We start from the raw sequence: 10,498 nt of genomic DNA, 5'->3' as shown, positions 1-10,498 counted from the left end.
GAGGTCCGGACATACGATTTTTGATTTTCTTTTTTCTTTTTATTTCTTTAGACAGTAACTTTGAAAATCTCAGATTTAAAAATGTCACATTTTATAATTTCTGTTGTAAAATGGACCATATATGTGCATTGACATGATTTCAGGGCGACTGGCGAGGCCCGTTTTGTCGAATTGGACACTTTTTTGATAATAGAACATTAATTTCTAACTTTTTCTGCACACTTCGTGAATGCGGTGTGCCGATATTAATATTTGAAAAAGGAGTAAAATATATTTTTTTAAATAGAAAATTAAAGTTTGCATGAAAAAATTTGATTTTTCTCTCATTTCTTTTTAAAGAAAAAATTGGAAAAACCGAAAGGGAGACTGTGTTTTTTTAACCTTCCCCTACATTTCCATGCAAAAAAAGTTTTACAAAATTAATAAAAAAAAAATTAGTGTGAAACCGTCTATGTCAGACGTCTCGAACTTCAGGCCTATAAAAGTTGGAGATGTTAAAGTGAAGGATTTTTGAGTGTTGGTATGGGTTTTCATCAGGGAAAAGGCCTTAAAAAAGGTTTAAAATATATATAGAGATGTCTAAGTTTAGACTTGAGTATAATATTTCTGATTGAAATAAATTGATATTTACTGCTATTTTTCATTACCATTGCTCTAATAACTTTGAGATACCCAATAATTCGCGTATCAGATGGCGCTGCTATCAAGTTGAAAGAGATAACCTACAGGCGTATTCCTTGTTCATGAGATTTTAAAGCAGCAAATGCATTGTGGACTTTTGCAAACGGGTTTAACGTTTCTCGGTCTGAAACATCCATAACATATTTTGAACTGGAACGCATAAATGTAGACGCGACAGAAGTTATAGAACATCTCAAGGGGATTTATTAGACTTGCCAAACGGGATTCCATTTTAAAGCGCCGGTTTTTGGAAATATGTATATATTTTCTTTAATAATCAAAAAGGGTGGTACAATAGAGAAAAATTGCAGTGACATTCAGTTTGGATTCTCGCAGCTTTCTCATCGACCCTCGTGAAACTCAAGAGGCAGGCACCCTGCGGCGCTTCGAATTCCTCGTCGAATTGGTCGAAAATGATGACCCTTTCATTGTTATGAGATGCAGATCAGTTACAAAAACTCAAATTATGGAAGCATGGATTGATTTACTTTTAATTAGTAGAATTAGTTTATTCATATAATTAGAAGAAAGTGAAAACAAGGTTCATGAAAATCGGTTAACATTTGCAGTAATAATAGAAATTTTTACATGCACACGAAAGTATAGCCGGATATGTCGAAGTGTTTCGAATGATGCGGAATGAGCTTTTTTTCATGGACATAAAATTCATGCCGGTTACGAAAATTAACATTTGAAAGGATGACTTGATTCAGTTTTAATTACCAGAATTAAACTGCTGATTAAATTGTGTTATTAGATTCGATTTATAAGCTTTACTAAATGAATTAGAACTTTTTTAGCTAGCAATGTGATAAAAGCTTACTTAAGCAATTACTAACTCCGTTCTCTCGATAAAATTATAATTTTCGTCTCGTGCAATTGAATTTAAAATTATAATCAAAGTATTGGCCATCGTTTTCTAAAACTTTTTCTCATATTTCTGGCTGTGCATGGATTCTTCCCCAAAATAGCTGTTCATTTTTTGAGTCCAACCATTCATCGAGTCAAATTCTAACTTCTTTGTAGGACTGGAAATTTTTCCCTGAGAGTCCGAGCTGCATCGATAGGAATAAGTGGTAGGCCGATAGGCCAAGTCCGGTGATTACTGCGGGTGGGGTAGGATGTCCCATTTAAATTTTTCCAAATAATTTTAGACTGGTTTCGCAACATGAGGCCGTGCATTGTCACGTCAAAAAATGACTTTCTTGTGTCTTAGCGCGTATTCTGCTCGCTTTTCCTTAAATGCTTTGTTTAATCCAATTAATTGTTGTCGGTACCGTTTACCAGTAATCTTTTCGCCAGGTTTCAGCAGTTCATAATACACAGCTCCCCTATTGTCCCACCAAATACACGGCAAAGCTTTCTTTCCATGTATATTGCGCACTGGCTGTGACGTTGAAGGCTGGCCTGGGTCTATCGATGATTTTTTTCGCTTTCGGTTGTCAAAATAGATCCACTTTTCATCACCTGTCACAATTCGATGCAAGAAACCTTTCGTTTTCTGTCTGGCGCGCAGAATTTCACAAATGTTTTTTCGCCTTTCAATGTCTCTGTCTTTTAATTGATATGGAACCCATTTCCCTACCTTCTTGACCTTACCCAATGCGTGTAAACGTTTGGATATGGTGGATTGGGCAACATTCAATGCATTCGTTATTTGCTTCAACGTTTGCCTTGAGCCTTTATCGAATAAAGCTTGCAAATCTTCATCTTCAAATTTTTTGGGTTGACCTGGACGCTCCTTCTCTTCTATATTGAAGTCAACAGTTTCAAACCGTTGGAACCACCGTTTACCAGTTTTTTGGGCTTTGAAATTTTCCCCGTAAGCTTCAACCAATAATATATAATTATCAGCAGCCGTTTTTTCAAAAGAAAGAACGTTATTAAACTTCGTCGCAGAACGGCTTTTTCAGGTACGCAATTTGACATTTTCAAAGCTTTCAAAAAATATGTTATTTGCACAAGGACAATCCAGAAAAAAGTGGCGTTTGGTAACGTATTCAAACCTTCAAAACTCCATGGATGCCATGAGTCTGTACTAACAAACGTATTAGTAACGACATCTCTTAGCCAATTGAACATTAATAACCAAAACACCTATTATATAAATTTATACCGAAAATAGATTTTTGCATACATGGATTCAATCGCAGAATTAATGTTAGTCTGTGCCTTTAAAAACGTCCAATCTACTAAATGTAATTTAATCGCGATATTAGAAAAGTCATCGTTTATAAACTTGTATCTCTTAATATTCAGAAATCGTAGGGAACCTTTGGTGATTCCCGAAAAGTGGTTCTGACGCTTCAAAAAGCAAAGTCAAAGGAGGGTGATATTCATCAACTGGTAATATTGGCAAATGGCAAAGCGTTACTTGACAGGGAAATGTAGAGAGGGCAATATCAAGATATCTGTCCATAAAATTCATTACTTTGTTATATTGCGTGAATTGATGAAATTCCAAGAAAGCACCTGTATAGCCGCTTTGCGGACATAAATTCCTAATGACACATAATCTTCAAATTTGGGAAAGTTAAAATCCTATGCAATTAGTACTTTGTCATTCCATATGAACTTGAGGCTGAAATTACCTCCAAGAAATTATCAAGCTCTTTGCATTCGATTTCAGGCGAAATATATAGAGCTAATAAGACAAACGCGTTATCTTCAAGAATAATTTTGACAGCTACAAGGTCTATCTTGAATGTTAAGTTGGCAATAGTACTTATATCTATTGATCCTCAGATATATATTATTTTTATAGCAACAAGTACATCCCCACCTCTTTTATTTTCTTTATCACCCCTATAAACTGTGAATAGATTTAAATAAAAAATGGCTGCATTGTTTATATTAGGCTTCAACCATGTTTCAGTAAAAATCAAAATATCATAATCTGAGATATCAGCTGAAATATTTAGATCCTTTAATTTAGTATTAATATCTCGTATATTCTGATAATAAATTATAATTTCGTTCCGCTGACTTAAATGTACAACATAAGTACAATTTAAGTTGACATTGGATTTATCTGAGTAACGGCAGTTATCATGTTGAGCGGTGATCGTTGTTTTATTGTGATTATCTTCGGTTCTCGAAGATGTTCCTCAATTTACAAATTTCCCTCTCCTTGAGAAATACGTTCCTTGAGATCCTTTTTCACTTTTTCGTATCGTACGTTGATCCACGGTCTGAACTTGCGTTAGGTACATGTTGGTTTCTAGATTCGACTTCTTCACTTCCAGTTTGCAGAAAGCATTATATCTGCATCGAATTCTGTTCCAAAAACAACTCTGATAGGCCGAGATGATGAAGGCAAATGAGAACGGGTACAAAATCGATAATGTTTGACGTTTTTTGGGTCGTAATCTTTTTAAATATTTGAGAGGAATTGATTGACAGTAGCCGAATATTTATCAGCAGATCGTGATGGGTCATTTAAGGTAGTTACTAGGTTAAAAGTTTCAGGGCAGCCAAATATAATAAAAATTTTCTTACACACGAGTCTGCCATTGATCTCCTTCACAAAGCGTGAGAATGATTTGTTTTCAGCAGATTTGTTGTTGCTTTCCTGTACTTTAATTCCGTGAATTACCTGAAGACTCTGAATTATTTCTTAACATTGGCGATGTAGATCGTGGTGTATGACAGCAGCATGTCCTGAGGTTCTTTCGTTGACTTTTTGCACCTTTAGCACATCTAGGATGATAGTTACCAGTCACATGCCACTTTTTTTGGGGGGCTGTGGAAAATATTTGTCAGGAGAGTTGACGGTCGCCGTGCGGCGGCACCAGCTGTGCGGATGGCCTAGAATTTTAATAATGCAAGGCGAAAGTGTTAAAAAAATATTTGTTAAATAAAAATAATTTTCTGATACTTCTGTGTAAAAGATAATGAATCTTTCATATAAATTTAACCTTTTAAATTAAAAATAATTTGCGAAAATCGTAAAATTCACTGCTTTTAGACGTCAATCCACGTGCATTTATACTATTTGGAAAAAATATTTGAAAAAACTGTTGGAAAAAATATTTCGGGTTTTCTTTAGTTGACAATAACTGTTTACAGTTCAATGTTCTTTTTTTCTTCTTAGACAAAAGTTCCAATAAAAGTTGTTTTTTAATAAGAACGTGCCGCAATGAGTTTTGCAAAAATCTTTTAAGAATACAATAAGCCCTACAATATCGGTATTAAATATTAAATAATAGTTGCAACTTTTATCTGAAGGTAGATAGAAAACAATTAAACCCTAAAATCTGTTGTTAAATAAACAATAAAAATTGTAAAATATTTATTTGAAAAGTTCATAAAAAAATATTTTCCTTGATTTTACCAATCATTTTTAACAACGTTTTTTTTAGCTTGAAATAACTTTAGTTCAAGTTTAATTTAAAAACAAGTATAATGAAAATTCCCTTTTCTTTTTGAATCTTTAGCTAAATTTCATAAAAATTGTCACAGCGAAAAGCACATTTTAAAGTGAATTTATTAAAATTAATTAAATTGGTTTAAAATGCATAATTTTAGTTTATTCTTTTAAACTTGGAAATTCTTTAACTTCAATTTTTTAAATCAGTAAAAGAAAAAAAAGTGTCCTAAAAGATTTCAAAGAATAACTTTATATTTCCTAAACAATCTAAAGAATATTGTCTAATTCTCTCAAAACATTTGCTAATTCATTAAAAGCTTCTTTTCTACAAAATCAAAAAAAATCTACATTCATTTTTAGAAATATATAATTTTTAAATTAACCATTTTTTAAAAATATTTTTCAGATACCTTAACGTTCTAAATGTCTTTAAAATTTTTTTCAATTTTCCTTAAAATTTTTTAAAGACAAAAAAATTCCCCTTAAAGACATTCAGATTCATTTTCGAAAATTTTTCAAAAATACTTTGAAATCTTTTAGAACATTATTCAAAAGTTAATTTAAAAAAAAAAGAATAATTAAACATTTTTCTGGGAATATAAGGTAGATTTTCTTGAAACCTTCCGTAATTTCAATTTAGCTTCCTTTTTCGAAATCTTCAACAACATACAATTAAAAGAAATGAAATTTTTCGTAAGTTTAAAATTAACTTTGAATTTTTTAAGTACTTCAAAATATTTATAAAACATAACAACATTTTTTGTTATTTATTAATTCTGATTAAATTTTCTTTTAGAATCCCTTTTTAAAAATAAAGAAATCATTTGGAATGTAACCACGAATCTTGATACAATTTTATTGTTCTCTTAAAACCTCAAATCAATTATAAAAGGATTCTAATTTTTTGTTTGAAGTCTTAAAAAAATGTACCTTTCGTTTCAAAGTTTTCCGAATCTTCGCAAGATTTAAATTATGGCCGATTCTTTTCAAGACTACCGACACTTCTACAATTAAAAAAAATGGTATTCCAAAAAAAGGTTTTAAAATCTTTCAGATTCTCTTTCGACATACTTTAAAATCTTCAAAACTTAAAATTAACCTTCTAAAATAAAATCTGAATAATTTAGAATTTTCTCAAAATCTTATTGTCCGTGTGATGGCAAAACTAAAAAATTTTAAAAATTGATAATATAACGTAAAAATAAATTTATTATTTTAGTGAAAAATATTACTTGAGGCTTTTTATGTTGTAAACCGTTTCATTCATTATTCGCTAATAATTTTCTTAACACTTTCTTCATATTTGTTTGAATAATTAGAAGTTTTGAAACGAGTCAAAAACAATCAAAACTTATAAGTTATTTTAGGACTTTTGTAAAAATTCAGGGTCATAAATAAAATTTTTAAGGTTTCTAAATTGCAGAAAAATTTATATAATCAGATTTATGTAAAAGTTTTTAAACAAAAAGAAACCCAGACGTAAAAAACGCAAAAACCTGAACACGAATGTTTTTTTTTTGCAAAATTCAAAATTGTGGAAAAAAGTGTGGAAAACTAAATACTCATATGGTAAAGTATTACATGGCCTTAATTAAAATAACTTTGAAAGATCTTAAGTGAAAAAATAAATTTTATTCAGGTTCCTAGGAAAATTGGGGATATTTCGAAGCAGTGTTTTATATTTGAAATAACTTTTAAAAATTTTAAGAAAAATTACAGTAAAAAAAATATTTAAAAAAATTAAAGAGATATTGTATAAATCAAAGATATTTTATAAATTTGCAGCATTTCCGAACATTCATAAAATATATTTTAATTCTTCAAAACTTTTAGAATTCATAAATATATTCTTAAATGGCTCGAGTTTTACCCATTATTTTCTGAAATCCCGTAAAGTAATTTTTTTGTTAATATAAAATTTTTTGTTCACGAATGTGAACTAGTCAAAAATCTTTTATAATTTTCTTGAAAGTCATAGGAAAATTTGGAAGAATCGGAGGTACATTTTTTACATTTTAAATAATTATTCAATATTTCAAGAAAAATTCAATTAATTAAAAAATATTTCTAGGAATTTAGAGGCTTTGCATAGATTTAGAATATTTTAACCTTGGATGCGTTTCCTAAAATTGATCGAATATTTATTATTTCTTCCGCAATTTTAAAAGTCCTAAATAACTTTTGAAGAGGCTCGAATTTCCCTAATAATTTGAAAAATCCCATAAAATAAAATAAATATTTTTAATATCTTTTAAATTCTTTTTTGGACACATCTGAAACTTATTCTTTTAGAATCTAATTAAAAAAGAATATAAGTGCTTGGAAATTTTTAATAAATAAATTGTTATTAGAAAATATGGTACATTACAAAAGTGAGCGCGCGCATTTGCGCGGGTGTACTAGTCTAGTATTCAATAAAAAATGCTATCAGACGTCAAAATGCAAGAGATACTAGTTTCCAAATCCATTAATTCGTTAGTGAAAATGTACAAAATTATTGTCTTTTTTTACACATTTAAACTTGAAAAACAAATATTAAAGTAATCATAAAAATAAAATTTATTCTTTATTTTTCAAAACCTGAATAAGAAGTCCCGGAAGCCTGATGAGAATGCGTGCGTTAACATCGAATGAGCTTTAACAAAGGAAAATTCAATATAAAATTGAATATAAAATCAATATGAAATCGCCTTGATTATTAATTTTATAGTTGGAATACTTTCATGTTTCCTAATATCAGCAAAAAAGAACGTCTTCTGTCGCAATAGATAAGATAAAAAGTGTCATTGATATTTGTTTCCCTTAATTGCTTTGTGTTTGTAATTAATAAATTATTACACATTGCAAGATCTTAAAATTATTTGATTATCTACAAAATCTTAGAAGTGTGTTAGTTGAGTATAGGCAAATACTATATGAGGCAACTGTAACGAGGACTGTGATCATTCTCGAGATACCAGTTTTTTGCCCCACATCGTTTTTTTTGCGAAAAATCTTCAATGAAAAAATATTAGTTTAGTCTTCAATTTTCAAGATGATGGTAAAAGTGACGTTCGCTTTCTTACTAAGTAAGTACTAATTTATGAAAACAAAATACATACTTGCTGTGCAGAGATTTTATTAAGTTGACTCCGTAAAAAAATGAAGCCTTTTCATTAAAAAATGGTCCAAATGTGCATTTGTTCATAAGAATTGTTTACATAATTCAAATTTGTTGGTCACTATGAAAAGCTTGACAGTGAGGTGTCTTAGGCTAAACATTTTGAGTTAATTTCGCAAAAAAATCAAGTCTTTTCATTATAAAATGGTAAAAGTGTGCATTTGTTTATCAAAATTGTTTAAATAATTTGGATTTTTAAGTCACTATGAAAAATATGATAGCAAGGCGTCTTAGGAAAAAATTTTAATTTAATTCCGCAAAAAAATCAAGCCTAGGTTTAAAATTAGCTACTCATTGAAATCACGAAAAAATGGCTTTTCTTAATTTATTTTGTTTATAACATTATTAACAGAATTTTTGTTACTCTAATCCACTAAGAAATTATTTATAGTTAGTTTTTACATTCAATTATTACCTTTTTTAAAATGAATTCCAAAGTCTTAGAAGAAATTATATCATAAAAAAGTTTAGCAACAAAATAACAAAATAACAAATTTACGTTACGTCAGAATAAAAATAGCACACTTAAATCTTATACCTTGTAATAGATTCAATTTGTTGCAAGCTACTTTTTGATAGAGCACGCAGTTTTTGTTTTCTTCAAAAAATATATAATAATCACCTAAACTTTATCTGGGATTCAAGAAAGTTTTTTGGGAAATATTAGGCAATTAGGTTTTATACTTTTAAAGTCACAATTTATTGAGACCTTAGCGCTGTCCCGCAAACGTGCTAGCTCGTTCTAGAAGATCAACGTCTGTATAAAGGTGTTCGCACAAAAAAATACGTGTGTAGTATGCTGGAAACGGCTCACGCACGAGCCGTCCGTGCACGAAAAACAGAGCGCTATCCAATCGAGTGTGAGCTGCTTACGTACCATTCACCTATCGAACCGCCTGCGCCGCTCGAAAAGCAGAAGTTTGCGATGTTTCCAATTTGGTTTATCATATTTAAATTCATCTTTTTCTATTTAAGTATTTCTCTAATCCTGTAATTAAGCCTGTGATCCGTCTGACAACAATAGTATGTCGTTTGCGTGTTTCAGTGTATATATCTTTTCCTTCCCTATCCTAACTCCTCCCCAACCTTTTCTCCTCGTTTCTTCTTCCAAGTATAATATTAATATATCAAATAAAATTGGGCTCAGAATACATCCTTGCCTTTCTCCAATCACCAACCAGAAACGATCTCCTACTTGCTTTCCCGTCTTTTTCCTGCTTTTTTTCTCTCTAAAAATTTCTGATACTCTCTTTATTAATCCCGCTCTTATCTCCTTTTTCACCATAAATTTTTCTATTTCACCTTGGTCTAATGAGTCAAACGCCGCCTTTAAGTCCACGAACATTGCTATAAGTGTTCCTTTGTCCCTTTTAATCCTCTTATTTACTAGATAGTTCAGAACATATACGTTATCCACTACTTCCATTTTCTTTTCAACCCTATCTGATTCGGTTACTTTATCTATTTACATTAACTTATGTCTTCAATCTCTCCGACAAAACAGTTACATATACTTTATACAGAGTTGGCATCAGCGTCACACCCCTATAATCTTCAACCTCCTCTTCTTTGCCTTTCTTCACTATTGGTATAATTACTCCTTCTTTCCATATCTCTGGCGATTAAGTATTATTACTCGATTTACAGTACTCGACTACTCGATTACACATTATAAATGTCCATTTCTTCAGTTCCTTCCCTCCATATTTCCATACTTTATTTGGAAACTTATCTATACCAGGTGCCTTTCCACCGTTATCATTCCTAAAACCTTTACTATTTCTTCCCTTCTTCTGTCCTCTTCCTCATCTCTTTCTCTACCATATTTTCCACCCTTCCGAACTTTTCTCTATACTCCTAGCAAATGCAAAGAATATTTTTTTCATTCTACTATTTAAATATCATGGTTTACTCTTTTGCTTTTTTTTCTTTCCCTATTTACTACCTGACGTACCTCTTCTTATGTCCTGGCCTTCTCCCCTTCTTCCTCAAACCTTTTATTCTCTTCTTCATTTACATCACAGGACTCAGTATATTCTTTTTTTCTCTTTACTTTTTCTTCCCCATTACTTTTTTATCTTCACCATTCTCTTAATTCCTCGCTTTGTACCATTGATCACCTTTTATTTATATTGTTATTACTTTCTTATCCCTATAATGTCAATATTAAGGGAAAGTGATCCAAATCAATATAACCGAGTACCTCTTGTTTCTTGACCTTCTCTCTCACCTCATCATCCAATATTACATAATCAATTAACGTTCCCCTTTCACCTCCTAAGCGTGAA

This window comes from Belonocnema kinseyi, chromosome 1, assembly GCF_010883055.1.
Source record: "Belonocnema kinseyi isolate 2016_QV_RU_SX_M_011 chromosome 1, B_treatae_v1, whole genome shotgun sequence".
NCBI classification, from domain to species: Eukaryota; Metazoa; Arthropoda; class Insecta; order Hymenoptera; family Cynipidae; genus Belonocnema; species Belonocnema kinseyi.
The sequence above is the reverse complement of the archived record's forward strand: the minus strand, read 5'-3'. Positions refer to the sequence as shown.